We start from the raw sequence: 15110 nt of genomic DNA on the forward strand, positions 1-15110 counted from the left end.
GAATATGCAATAAGAGATGTACTTTTAAAGACTATCTTTTGGATGTAGAGGTGTGCCTCTGGCTCTCTGCCAAAGCACCCGGCCATAACACCCTTTTTGCTATTGTCTCCTAATTGTCCCTTTTATTAAACTTTTTAAAAATGTTACAAAGAGTGAACCTTGTTTTTCACAATTGGTGGCCCGTATGGGGAGAAAGACCTCACCTCTGAGATCTCCCGGGGAACCCAGAGCGGGGGCCGCCCTCACTCACTTTTGGCAGCCTCGCTTTGTGTTTCCCAGTGTGGGTCGTGGGGTTTGCAGGTTAAACACCCGGAGGACAAGAGAGGAGACAATAAAGCAAAAAAAAAAGGAAAGAAAAGGCTCCCTAAGATACCACGGTAGTTAAGCATGTAAAAATCTTGTGTGCGAAGACTCAGAGAAAGGTAAGTATTTTTTTCTTTCCTCTTTTTCTTGGGGGAGGAGCGGATACGGGGCATGAAAGTGTGTGTATGATACATGGGCTGGTTACCCCCAGACCTGCGAAGTGAGTGAGGAGCTTCTGAGGTTGCATTTCTACTCTTCCGCAAGGGAAGCAGTCAGTAAAGAGGCAAAGCGAAAGATAAAAGGAGTGAAAGAACCTCTGTTTTAACTGGGAGTGGGTTTCAGGGGAGGGATTGGATCCCTTGAAGAAAAAGAGCCAAGCGTTTCCAAGTACAAACCACAAGGAAATGAGACAAAAAATAAGAGAGCCCCTAAAAATTTGCCAGGTTGAGGATTGAATCCAAGAAATTTGGGTTTTAACACTGCCGGATTGAGGATTAAATCCAAGAAATCCGGGCTTAATTCTGCCAAGTTGAGGATTGAATCCAAGAAATTTGGGTTTTAAGACTGCTGAATTGAGGTTTGAATCCAAGAAATTTGAGCTTAATTCTGCTAAATTGAGGATTAATCCAAGAAACCTGGAACATTGGGCCCATGGGTGAATATTAGCCAACAATTTGAAATTAAAAGGTACCTTAATCTTGTGTGGTTGTGAATGATAGTGCTTGAGAAAGAGAAATTGGAACAATAAAAAGGAGTGAGTGAGAATGAATGAAAATGTATGTGATAGAAATGTTAAACCCTGAAGTATAACTTTATTTTTTTGGAGGGAGGCATATTGTATTAAGAGGAGGGAACTTTGGTATTCTAGGTGAGGAAAGGAGAAAGGGAAGGTGGGGTCTGGATTGGTTAAAAAAAAAAAAAAGTGGGAAACAAAGGCCTAAGAAGGGTAGATAAGATTCTGAGAAAATGGGACATAAAACCAGTAAGCAAGAATCAGGAAATAAAAAAAGGAATAGAGGTGTGCCAGCAGAGGTACCCCAGGAAAGCCCTCTGGGAGTTATGTTAGCTAACTGGAATACTAACCCAAGTACAAAGAAAAAAGAGCAAAGTCAAAATGATACAGTTTTGTATGTTTGATTGGGCCGAGAAGGAAATAAGATCTGACCATGTTTTCTGGCCCAGGTATGGCTCTTTTGAAGTTTGGATCTGTCAGGCTTTACAAGTATCTGTAAATTCAAAAGAACCCTTTAACACAGAAGAAGGCAAGTACGCTTCATACTGGGTGGGAAACATAGAGTCTAAGGGGATAAGAATTTTTAAGTTGTCAGAGACCCAAGAAAAGGAGAAAAGGGAAAACAAGAAAGAGGAGGGCTGGGACCCCCTGGAAGTATTGCCCCCTCCATTCCCGCTAGCCCCCCCCCCAAGCCCAGGCTCCTGTTGCGCCACTCGCAGCTGCACCGCCGGTCTTGGGGCCCGAGGTCCCGCCCGTCCTGGCTCTTATGGCACCACCCGCGGCTCCACCACTTGTCCCAGCGGCGGCGGCTTTCCCAGTAGCCCCGGCATTCCCGTCGCCCCCTTCAGCCCCCACGGGTCCTGTGGCAGCCAAGCCCGCCGCTTTTGGGGTTCCTCCCGCCCCTACCCCAGTTCCGATGCCTGCGGCCGTTCCATCATCTCCTGCCGCCGCTGCGTTGCCTGCCACGGCTCTGCCGGTAGCGCCGGCATTCCCGCCTCCCCCTCCAGCCCCCGCGGGTCCAGTGGCAGCCGAGCCCGCCGCGTTTGGTGTCCCGCCCGTCCCTAGTCCGGGTATCTGTTCTGTGGCAGCTCAGCCTGCCGCTTTTGGGGTTCCCACCACCGTTGCCCTTGCCGTGGCCCCAGTCCCGGCTCCGGCCCCAGTTCCGATGTTCGCGGCCGTTCCACCAGCCCCTGCCCCCGCTGCATTGTTTGCCACAGCTCCATTGAATCCAGCTTCGGCCCCGCGGGCCGCGCTGAGTCTGCCAGCAGCAGAGTCCTGCCGCCATGACTGCTGTGGGCCACGTGCAGAGAGTCCATGCTAAAATCTGGTATCCACCGGAAGAACTTGTCTCCTTGGCGGTTTCGGTGGCAGTCCCCGCCTATGCCCCCCCACTCCTGGAGGAATCAGTTTCGGAGAGGACTCCCACCTCCTACCCCCACTCCCTCGCCTGCACCGTTCCCCTGGCAACGACCGCTTCTGCTGATCCTCTTAAGGAGGAAGCAACATACCAAAGTACGGGGAGCTCAGTTACAGAACAGCCCTCTCCTGACACCCCCCAAAGACAGGAAAGAAGTATCATAAGAGAAAAAGGACACGAGAATTGGGATGGGGAGGTCCGTTTGTTCCCTTTAAGGGAAGTTCCAATGGGAGCTGGGGGAACAGGATTTGTAAACATCCCACTCACTTCTTCAGAGGTTAGAAATTTTAAAAAAGAGATCCAAGGACTATTGGATGATCCTATAGGTACAGCTGAACAATTAGATCAATTTTTAGGTCCAAACATTTTCACTAGGGAAGAGATGCAAGCAATAATGAAAATATTATTTTCTCAAGAGGAACGAGAAATTATTAGAGTTGAGGGTATGTGCCTCTGCGTCCTTTTTGGAGCAGTTCCCACTTTGCCTGGTCAGCTCTGGACGGAGGAGGCTGCGGGGGCCAGCCTCCGGAATCCGGGAGACCAGAGGTCTGGCTCGTGGGTCCTTCCACAGGACCGCGGCAATAGAGGCAGGTGGTGGAAGAAGGAGGCAGGCTCAATTGTGGATGAAATCCGGAAGGTTTATTGTGTCTCCGAACAGGGGACCTCGCCCCCCGGAGGTGTCCAGCAATGAGCCACCCTGAACGCGCCTGCCAGGGGTTTTATGAGGGGTGGCGACAGGGGAGGGATGACAACGGCATCGATTCAGGGAACGAGAAGGATGGGTCTGCGGGATGAGGGACACACAAGGGAACCTATCTTGGGAAAGGAAGGGAGGGATCCTCCCCCCAAGACCAATCACTCGACGCCCCTGCCAGAACTTTCTAGAAGCTTGGGAGGGGTGCCGGGGCGATTGGCAGGGGTCTGGGAGGAGACAAATAGAGAAAGCAGGGTTATGAACACGAAACCAGGAGGGTATAAACTGGGATGGTACAGTAATACGAAACCCAAAGGGGAGACCCGGACTGAACCAAACAAAACACACTCCCACAGGTATGAGAATTTGGGAAAGAGAGAACCAGCAGGGACCACCAGGAGACCAGAAGATACCACTGACACCCCCTGCTTGGAATCACAATGAAGAGGCTGGGCGAAGGAATATGAATGATTACTATAATTTAATAATCAAAGGAATAAAAGAGGCAGCACCTTGAGGGCAAAATTTAAAAAGGGCTTTTGAAGGGCAACAGGGAAAGGAAGAGTCTCCAACTGAATGGTTAGAGAGACTTAGGAGAAGTATGAAACAATTTTCTGGAATAGATCCAGAGACAGTAGTTGGGCAGGCTCTACTAAAAGTCAATTTTGCCACTCATGCTTGGCCAGATATTAGGAAGAAACTAGAAAAATTGGAAGACTGGCACGAAAGATCATTAAATGATTTATTACAAGAGGCTCAAAAAGTTTATGTCAGGAGACATGAAGAAAAAGCAAAAGTAGTAACAAAAATTATGGTAGCCACTATGAGAGAAAGCAACTTTCAAAGGAATCTGAAGTCCCCGGATACCACTCCTAGAAATTCAGGCTTTAGAAAAGGGGAAAAGGGAAAAACAGGAACTCAGCACAAACAAAAACCCAGGAGCATTCTAAAACTGCTTGCTACTACTGTGGAGAGGAAGGGCATTTTAGAAGAGAATGCCCTCACTTAAGGAAGAATGTGAAAATCTTCCAAGAAATAGGCCCAGACGAGGAATAGGGATGCACCGGCTCTATTTTCTGGGGGACAAATACCATCTAGAGCCTGTGATAACTTTAAAAGTCGGTCCCCAGTAGGAGTAGTTGGAATTTGTGGTTGATACAGGGGCCGAAAGGACCTGCCTAGTGAGTACTCCAAAAGGTTGTAGTATAAGTAAAGATACCATAAAAGTAACAGGGGCAAAAGGAGAAAGTTTTACAGTTCCTGTCATAAAAGACATGGTAATTGAAGGGGAAACTAGAATTTGGATGGGGGATGTTTTATTAGTCCCTGGGGCAGGTAGTAATTTATTAGGGAGGGATTTACAGGTGGAGTTGGGAATAGGAGTTATACCAGAAGAAGGGAAAATGACGGCTAAAATTTTAAAACTTGGTCAAGAAGATGAAAAGAAAATTAACAAGGAAGTTTGGGCTGGAGAAGGGAATAGGGGGGGACTGGACATTAACCCCGTAAGAGTCACAATTGAGAAAGAAGAATGTCCCATATGTGTACATCAGTACTCTATATCCTTAGAAGGATGAGAAGGCTTGAAATCACTAATAGAAGGACTAATAAAGGCTGGGACATTAGAACCTTGTATGTCTCCTCATAACACCCCTATTCTACCAGTAAAAAAGCCTGATGGGACTTATAGATTAGTGCAAGACTTACGGGAAGTTAATAAGAGGACTTGGGCTCATTATCCTGTGGTACCCAATCCCTATATTCTCCTGAGTAAAGTCCCACCCCAGCATCAGTGGTTTAGTGCAGTGGATTTAAAAGATGCTTTCTGGACCTGCCCACTGGCTGAAGAAAGCCGAGATATTTTCGCCTTTGAATGGGAGGATCCAAATACCAGGAGAAAGCAGCAACTAAGATGGACAAGATTACCACAGGGATTTACACACTCTCCAAACTTATTTGGACAAGCTTTAGAAAAAATATTACAAGCTTTCCCTACTCCACCAGAAATACAAATCATCCAGTATGTGGATGATCTCTTACTATCTGGGGAAGCTGAAAGTGAAGTCGGGGAAGCTGAAAATGAAGTCAGAGAAGCAACGATAAAACTTCTGAATTTTCTTGGAGAAAAGGGGTTAAGAGTATCAAAAGGGAAACTGCAATTTGTAGAATCAGAAGTAAAATATCTTGGTCACTTAATAAACAAGGGAAGTAGAAAATTAAACCCCGAGAGAATCAAAGGCATTCTATCCCTTCCCCCTCCCTCTTCAAAGAGAGAAATTAGAAAGCTACTTGGATTATTGGGATATCATAGACTATGGATCGAAGGATATACACAAGCTGTAAAATTTCTGTGTGAAAAGTTGACAGAAGGAGATGATATAAAATGGACCAAAGAAGATAATGGTAAATTAGAGGAACTGAAATTAAAACTCGCCTCAGTACCAGCTTTAAGCTTACCCTCATTAGAAAAACCCTTTCATCTGTATGTGAACGTGGAAAGTGGAGTAGCTCATGGAGTTCTGGTTCAGGAGTGGGGAGGAGTGAAGAGACCAATAGCTTACTTGTCAAAGATGTTAGACCCAGTAAGCCATGGCTGGCCAATATGTATTCAAGCTATAGCAGCTACTGCAATCTTGGTAGAAGAAAGTCGTAAGCTTACTTCTGGGAACAAGTTAATAGTGTGCACACCTCATGCAGTTCGAAATGTGCTAAACCAGAAAGCTGAAAAATGGTTAACAGACTCTAGGATGCTAAAATATGAAGCAATTCTGATAGATAGTGATGATTTGATGTAGAGGAATTCCTTGTGGAGCGGGGGCATAGGATACCCCAGGAGAGCTTGGGCATCCCAGGGTTGTTGCAGAAGTACCCCTGACGGGGCGTCAGGCTGAAGATAGGCTTGCAAGGCACCTGCTAGCCGGCAGCCTTGAACAGCCTTGGGAAAAGGTATACACTGGTCAGCTCCCCCGCTGCTTAGAGGCTTTCTCATGGGAAAGGGGCGTGAACTTTGAAAAAGTATAACTTGGTGAAGGTAAACAGTAAAACTGGAGCACAATGCTCAAATTGTATCGGTGTTCGGGTCGTGACTCTGGCTGTCTCTCCTGCACCGGGATCCCCCCTCGCTAAAGCTGGCGCCCAATGTGGGGCCCGAGTGAGTTTTGCTACATGCAGATTTGCTTAAAGGCAGTAAGACTCCGAATTTCATCGTATTGGTGCGGCGGAGCCAGGGGAGCCAGAGTGGGTGGCCCCAAAGCCAAGTAAAGCCGGGGGCCCCGTCTCGAAACAGAATAGAAGGCCGGAGGATAAGCCCCAAAGCCGAGTAAAACCAGGGGCTAAACCTCAGAGCCGAGTGGCCAGAGACCGTATTTTTGCGTGGCTAAGCGAGTACCTGCATCAAAGAAGCTATGGATTACGAGGCAGGAACTCGACTCCTAGCTAGCATCCTCTCTAAGATAGGCGAGATCGTGAAAGACCGAGATCTGAATGCCCCCATTACGTGGGCCCGGGAACATGGGTGTGTGGAATACACTTCGCTTTTGTTCTCAGTCGAAGCGTGGGGGGAAGTTGGAAACGAATTGTGGCTGTTCACGATTGAGGGAGGAAAGGAAGCTAAAGAAGCTAAAGCTCTTGGCTTAACCTGAAGAGCAGTAACTGGCACTCTCGCAGAGATGAAAGCAGAGAGGACAGTGGCCGCGGCCGCCATAGAGGCTTTAGAGAGTAGCAGCTCCGGGTGTGGTGGCTCCGGGAAGGGAACAGACGGGGGTCTTACGGAGCGGCGGCCAGAGACCAGGGCGGAGTCCAGAGTTGCACGGTTCTTCGGGCTGGCCGCGAAAAGACCGATTAAAGGCACAGCAGCACATGTCCGCTCGGTGCGGGAGTTGCTGGACTCGGCAGGGAAGGAAGTTACCCCTCCAACGTCTGAGAGAGAAATGGCTGCGAAAGTGGAAGCAGAGCCGCCCGACTCAGGGGGCGGGGCACAGGCGGGCCAAGGAGAAACAGGTGGTCCTAGCTCCCGGCCGAAAGCAGTGGCGCGCAACCCCCCTCTGCCGGACAGCGGAGCATCGTCCGGCAGTGAAGCGGCTTCTGCGGTTTAGTCGCCTGCAGAGCCAGAGCCAGCCAGGGCTGCCGGGGGTCAGCCCCAAGAGGGGGAGAAGCACCAAGAAATGATGCAAGAAGTAATCAAAAAGCTTGCTGAATTATCTACATGGCAAGACGCGCTAGAGTCCAAAGCTTGTGATATTACACCATCCAGCACCGTGGCGTCCCGTGGCCCCACCGGTCAAGTTAGCACTCAAAGCTCCTACGTTCCCATCAGGAGAATCAGGCACAGTGCCTACAGCCCCTCCCTTCCCGCAAGGGGAGGTGCAGCCGTTTTTTCCATCAGCCCCAACGGAGAGGACTGACCCATTGCGAAGGAGATGGAATGGAGTTATCCGTGATGCAATCATCGAGGGTGATTGGCAAGCAGTGGATGCCCTCGCTTGCCCTGTACAGATACAAGGGGACACTGCAAAGTGGGAACCCCATGACTGGAAGCTCTTGCAGCAAGCCAAGCAAACGGTCACCACGCATGGCTTGCGGTCTGAAGCTGCACGAAGCATTCTGCAGTTTATCTTTACAGCAGATGTCCTGTGTCCGAATGATTGCATCAGCATCGCACAGTTGTTGTTAACCCCTTCACAGTTCCTGCTCTGGGAGTGAACGTGGAAACAGCTAGCACAAGAAGAAATGAGCAAACATCAAAGTGACACACAAGACCCACTGTATGCACTCCAAGCTGACATGCTAACTGGGAGCGGAGCTTACGGGGCAACAGTAACACAGCTGACCATGCCTGTAGTCATTCATCAGTTGTCACAGACTCTTGCCCACAAAGCCTTGTTGTCAGTATCTGAAAAGAAGAAGTCTCCCCCGTATGCAGCAGTCCGACAGGGGCTGTCAGAGCCATATGGTCAGTTCATCGACCGTTTGTCAGCAGCCTTAAAGGATGCAACTGAGCTCTCTGAAGAGCTCCAAGAGCAAATGTTCCGAACACTTGCCTTTGAAAATGCTAATAGGCAAACTAAGACAATTCTTGCTACGCTGCCCCAAGGAGCAGGAGTAGACGAGATGCTCGTGCATGCTAGCCGTGCGGAACAGTCGTCTCAAACAGCTGCTCTTATTGCAACGCTGCAGAATGTCCTGCAACAACAGGGACAAGTCATCGCTGCAGCACTGACCAGAGGGGTGCCCAGCAAGTGGTGCCGTGCTACACATACAGGACCCCGAAGCAAGAAGGCGCAGTCAGCATCAGCTCCTGAGGAAAGTGACGCCACTACCATAACAGCTGGAACTCTGGGTCCTCCGTCCCGAGAAGCCTTGGGAGAGGCTGCAGATGTGGCTGAGTGAGGGAGCTGAGGACTTGCCAGATCCACCACTCTCCGTAGCAGGAGAAATAGCGAGACCCTGGGGCGAATGTAACAGCTGCCCTAGGTGGTTGCTAGTGACTTGTGATGGGTGTCAGGGAACCCTCTCCAAAGACAAAACTAAAAAGGAGAGTTACATAAATTTTTAGGTATAGCACCAGACACAGAGGTAGAGTAAGAAATTGTTTTTTGACTGTCTTGAGACAGGAGCATTAGCGGACATTTTCAATCAGCTGTCCGCCCATTTAGACCGAGTGAAGGCAGTTAATTTGGCTAGCATCTATGTTTTTACCTGGTGCTTCAGCAGCCAGGGCTCACTCACAGCATAAACTTGCTTGCTGGGCGAGGGATAAGTTTAACATAACTTCGCAGATGCTTGACGAGCTAAGCGCAGATGTTACTAGTGTTAGTGTTCTAGTTTGAAAACAAACTAATGGGAGACACCAAGTCAGAATAACAATTTAATAGGGAAATAAAAGGAGGGGGGGAAGAAAAAAATAAAAGCGGATAACACTGGGTTAAACTGATAGAGTTAGGATACAACCTGGTACCCTGTTAGTCAGGGTGGTGGTAGCAGTCTGGTAGAATCGTGGCTGCAGTCCTCCCGAAGTGGCGATCCTGTAGAAAAAAGGGTCTGCTCCTCCTCAGAAGGTCCAGTGGTGGCTATGTAGCTCCTGTCCTCTGGAAATCCAGTGGGAAGGGTTGTCTCTGGTGTTCAGAGTCTCAGATTATATCCACGATGGGATGCTTGGTTCCTCCCTCTGGGTGGAGCATCTCACAATGGGGTAATGAGTCATGAGGCCAAGTGTTGATTAGGCTCATTAACAGAAGATAGTCCGGAGGGAGTTATCTCTGAGTCATGCGGCAGGACAATGATGGGCCATTAACAGCAAGATAGTCTGGGGGTAGGAGGCAAGGAAACACTGCCCCACCTGATTTCAACGGCTCATGAGGATGGCAATAGAATACACTGCAACCCAGGACAGTTAGACATATAGTATTACAAAATCGAGCAGCCATTGATTTTCTACTATTAGCTCACAGCCACAGCTGTGAAGAGTTCCAGGGTATGTGCTGTATGAATCTTTCTGACCACTCTGTCTCCATTCACAAGCACCTCTCTGACCTCCAGAGGGGCCTACCTACACAACCTTCGGGAGACAGACGACCCTATTGGAGATTGGCTTAAGGGTCTGGGTATCACCGGATGGCTGCGTACCTTGGTAGTAGAAGGCTGCTGATTGCTATTTGTAGTTATATTAGGCTAAATAATACTTGGGTGTATTTTTTCTTGCCTTAAAGCAGGGCTGCGAAAAATCATCGACCAGACCTGGATTGCCCAAAAAGAAAACGGGGGATATGTAGAGGAATTCCTTGTGGAGCAGGGGCATAGGATACCCCAGGAGAGCTTGGGCATCCCAGGGCTGTTGCAGAAGTACCCCTGACGGGGCCTCAGGCTGAAGATAGGCTTGCAAGGCACCTGCTAGCTGGCAGCCTTGAACAGCCTTGGGAAAAGGTATACACTGGTCAGCTCCCCCGCTGCTTAGAGGCTTTCTCATGGGAAAGGGGCGTGAACTTTGAAAAAGTATAACTTGGTGAAGGTAAACAGTAAAACTGGAGCACGATGCTCAAATTGTATCGGTGTTCGGGTCGTGACTCTGGCTGTCTCTCCTGCACCTGGGATCCCCCTCGCTAAAATTTGACACTAGAAGTGAGCAAGAGTCTGAATCCAGCTCAGTCTTTATATGGAGAGCCAAAAGATAACCTGACACATAACTGCTTAGAAAGTATCCAACACCAAACAAAAGTTCGAGAAGATCTTGAGGAACAAGCCCTTTCATATGGAGAAATAATATATGTGGATGGTTCTTCCAGATGTGTATAAGGAAAAAGACTGTCAGGGTATGCTTTAGTTGATGGGGGCACTATGCAAACCCTTGAAAAAGGAAAATTACCCTCAAACTGGTCAGCTCAGACTTGTGAATTATATGCCCTAAAAAGGGCACTGGAATATTTAGCACACAAGAAGGGAACGATATATACCGATTCAAGGTACGCTTTTGGAGTAGTACACACCTTTGGAAAAATTTGGGAAGAAGGGGGATTACTTAATTCAAAGGGAAAGGGATTGATACATGAAGGACTTATTTTAGAAGTTTTAGGGGCATTAAAATTATCTGAAGAGATAGCTGTAGTACATATTAAAGGACACCAAAAAGGAATGACCTCAGAAATAAGAGGAAATAATTTGGCAGATCAAGAAGCTAAGGGTGCTGCAGAAAATGCGATAAAAAGGGCTATGCTAATTTTGACCTCAAAGAATGAAGAATTGGAGACTCCAAAATTCAGTGAAACAGAGGAAAAAGAATTAAGTAAGATAGGAGGAAAGCCAGACGAATATGAAAAATAGAAACTTCCTGAGGGAAGGCAGTTACTTAATAAATCACTCACCAGAAAAATATTAGAAGACATGCATCAAAAAACTCATTGGGGTACCAAGGCTTTGTGTGATCACTTTCTAAGGAATTATGGGTGCATTGGAATTTATGGGTTGGCTAAACAAATAAGTGAAAGATGTATGGTTTGCCAAAAAGTAAATAAAAAGGTGATGAGAAAAACAACTCCAGGAGGTCGTGAGTTAGTTCTCCAACCATTTCAAAGTATCCAAGTGGACTTTACTGAACTCCCCCAAGTACGGAGGTGGAAATTCTTGTTAGTGATAACAGACCATCTTACCCATTGGGTAGAAGCTGTTCCCACTGTCAGAGCCACAGCCAGTGTAGTATGTAAAACCCTCTTAGAACAAATTATTCCCAGCTGTGGAATGATTAATAGGATAGATTCAGATAGAGGGGCACACTTTACATCAAAAGTTCTGCAGCAACTAACTCAAGCCTTGAGAATAAAATGGGAACTACATACCCCATGGCACCCACAGAGTTCAGGACGGGGAGAGAGGATGAACCAAACTTTAAAGAGAACCTTAACTAAATTAATAATTGAAACTCAAATGTTGTCATAGGTTAGCAAGCATAGTCCCAGAGGTGATGTCCTTGCAAAGGGGTGCTTACTGTTTCCTCTATGACCTGATAGAACCTATCAGCTGGCCAGTTTGAATATGGACAATACTTTAAGCCACTTAAAGTTGTGACTGCCTCTGTGATACACACTTAAGAATAGACAAACTCCCGCCCCAAGCTCTCTCTCGTTTCGGGTGCTGGGACAGGTGGCTGCAGGGCCCGAGCGGGGCCCAGTGGGCCCGGCCCGGGCCCTGCTCGGGCCCGGCCGGGCCGGGCCATGGCTCCAGGATGATCCCCCCCCCCCCCCCAGCAGGGCTGTGGGCAGCCAGAGCGGCTCGGAACTAACCCCCCCGCTCCACTGCGGCCAAGATTTCAGAAAAGCGGCACCTCTGTCCGGCAGTGGTCAGGTGACCAACAGCGATAAGCCACACAGCTGCAAGGCCGAGGTGAGATTAACCCTTTTATTGCTGTGAAGAGCTGAAAACCTGAGGAAAGAGAGAGAGGAGATGCTTAAAGCTGAAAGTCTGTTGTGAAGCTATGATATATCAGAGTATCCCATTGTAATTTCATGAAGATATGGGGGGTGGAGTGTTCAGCTCGTGAGCAAAAGCACCTGCGCTGAGATAGGCAGATGCTGACACAGCTGTAATTTCATGAGAAGTTTGGACAGGGAGAGATGGACCAGATGAGGACTTTTGCTCCAAATGGGAAAGGAGAAAACCTCAGTCCCTAGAGATGGACCAGATGAGGACTTTTGCTCCAAATGGGAAAGGAGAAACCTCAGTTCCTAGAGATGCTCCCAGAGATAGTCCTAACGATGAAGATGAGGAAGATCCTTTGCTCCCAGGGAAGGAGAAGGGCCTCTGTTTTTTGTTTCTGAACGGCTCAACCTTAAAATTGTACCCCAAAAAACTTCAAGAGTGGACCCTCGAATGCAGTTGCGGGAAAAACAATTGCTATCTGTGTGTGACCTTGAACAAGCTGCAAGTCGGGGGAAGGGACTCACATGCAGGGAGAGACTCCTCTTCCTAAATGGACTGAACAATATTTGGAAGTGGGCGGCTGTCTCGTTGTGATAATGTTTTCATAGCACGAGCAAGAAGAGACTTTTCTTTCTAAATGGACTGAACAAGGTTATTATGCAAGTGGTAAACAGACTGAATATCTTAAGGGTTGTCTTTTTACATTGTCAGTGGGAGAAGGTAGGAAGGTGGGGGGAGGAGGAGAGTTCTGAAGGTGGTATAATTTTTTTTCCCCTTCTTTTAGGTCTGTTAATAAACTTCTTTATATTCTTTCAAGTTTGGTGCCTGCTTTGCATTTCTCCTAATTCTTATGTCACAGAAGATAAACAGTAATGAGTATTTTAGACCAAACCACTACAAATGTCATGGGTAAAATGCCTACCTCTGGCTTTATTGAGGGTTTGAACACAACCCAGGTCAGACCTGGGTGTGTCACCCTACAAAATGATGTTTGGGTTACCCTTTCTGACCACCCAATATGAAGCTGCTACCTATGAAGTAGGGGAAATGAGCGTTAAAGGATATGTCAACACAATTGCAAGGACCCTTGAAGATTTATGGTTGAAAGGGATAATCCCTCAAACCACACCTTTAGACTTTAAAATCCACAATATCCATCCAGGGGAGTGGGTACTAGTAAAAACATGGAAAGAGCAATCTTTAACTCCACAATGGGAAGGTCCTTTTCAGGTGCTACTGACGACTGAGGCAGTGATCGGGACCAAGGAGTGAGGGTGGATCCACGCCAGCAGAATCAAAGGACCTGTGGAAGAACCTAAGGAGTGGACTATAACATCTATGCCTGGTGATACCAAGTTGACTCTTAAGTGGGAACTGGGTGGTAATGCACTGGGAAGACCCAAATGATCCAAGAGATACACTAAGAATCACACCTGATTGGGAAATAAGGCCAAGCTTATATCAGTGGTGTAATGTATTGCCTGGACAAGTCCTGAGACACCTCCGATACCCCCCTTGGGGAGGAATACTTCCACTCCAAACAGGAGGATCAGGACTATTTCGGTCTGAGAGTTCTCACATTCTGGCCTTAGCCTGTGACTTATTTAAAAAGGAGGAGGAATTGCCACTTCCAACAGTGCCATACCATATACCCTGTCTGATTCACCCAAATACTGGACATGATAGCTGGGTTAAATGTAAATGTCTAGACTGTAAAAATTATTGGTATTGTAGTTCACTAAAACGACACTCTCATTGCATGAAGTGTCGAACGCCAAATCTATTCCCCATCCAGGTAGAGCAAAGAACAGCTGAAATAGTAACCTTGCTTTGTGGATGGGAATTACTAGTGCCTGTTGAATGGGAGATACCTGAGGAATGGTGGGTGTAGGAACCCAGAGCGCTTAGAATATTTCTCTGCCTGTTTTTAAGGGTTCTTACCCCCCTGAACAACACTGTTTTAACCTCCAACCTTGGAAAAAATTACCAACGATCAGACAGGAACTAGAAAATACAGTGGTGTGAATAAGGTGATAGACTATTATGTAAGATTGTCACAGGGTGAAAAATTTAGAGGTTTTGGGTTTCTCTTTGTAGTAAATAGATAAGAGTAAAAAATATCAAAATGGAGGATTGTTGTTGTTCTCTAAACCTTCTTCTACTACTCCATGTTCTGCAGTAAAAGTAGTTTGGAATGATTGGATAGAGAATTCTGCAGTTCTTGCCCATGTTACTGAATAATTGGTAGGAAAGTGAAAATAATGTACGTTTTTAGTAACTATTGGTTAAATTATCTTTAAAAGGCTGTGTAAATCTTGATAATTAGAGACTTCACTCCTGCTTTCTGTGCTTTATGCTGTACCTGGGTCACACTAGTGGCTTTGTTCCTCTGATAAGACTTAATAAACAACTATCCGGCAGCATTGAAACTCAAGGAAAAGTCTCGGTTTATCTTTGAAACTGCTTGCAAGGACTTTTAGAAAATTATCTCCCATCAGGAGGGATTTGATTTATGGCACGGTCCATTGTCAGGTGGGAAGCTACAATTAAGAAGTGTCAAAAGCAATTTGCCTGGAAATTAGTGAAAAGGAAGTGATGAGGAAATAGAGGGCAAGACCGAATTGACCACTGTACTTGCCACCAAGAAGATCATGTACCCCTGCTGTGGGTAGCAACCCCATAGGCATGGGAGGGGGAGGTATAAGCCATATCAGACCTCTGTTATTCCTTTATCTGTCACTCCTCTTTTGTCTCTTCCCTCTGGGGATACTGACACAGCCATGCCATAGGTGTTACCGAAAGCTGTATATGGAAAAAGACCGAGGTTCCTTTTTCATTGCACATACCCATGTCAACAGTCACTGTTATAACCTATCCAAATTAGGAAACTGTATGCAAAATGGGAAAAAGTACTGGATTGTAGAAAATTTAGGAACAAGTGGCAGCAGGTTGGGAAGTAAATGTCCAAAAGGGGAAAGATGGATTTGATTCACATATATTGTTGGGAGTAAAGTCTCAGGCTTAGTAAAAGAACAACTGGTAAACAAGAAGGCAAA

The sequence above is a fragment of the Corvus moneduloides genome, chromosome W (assembly GCF_009650955.1).
Source record: "Corvus moneduloides isolate bCorMon1 chromosome W, bCorMon1.pri, whole genome shotgun sequence".
NCBI classification, from domain to species: Eukaryota; Metazoa; Chordata; class Aves; order Passeriformes; family Corvidae; genus Corvus; species Corvus moneduloides.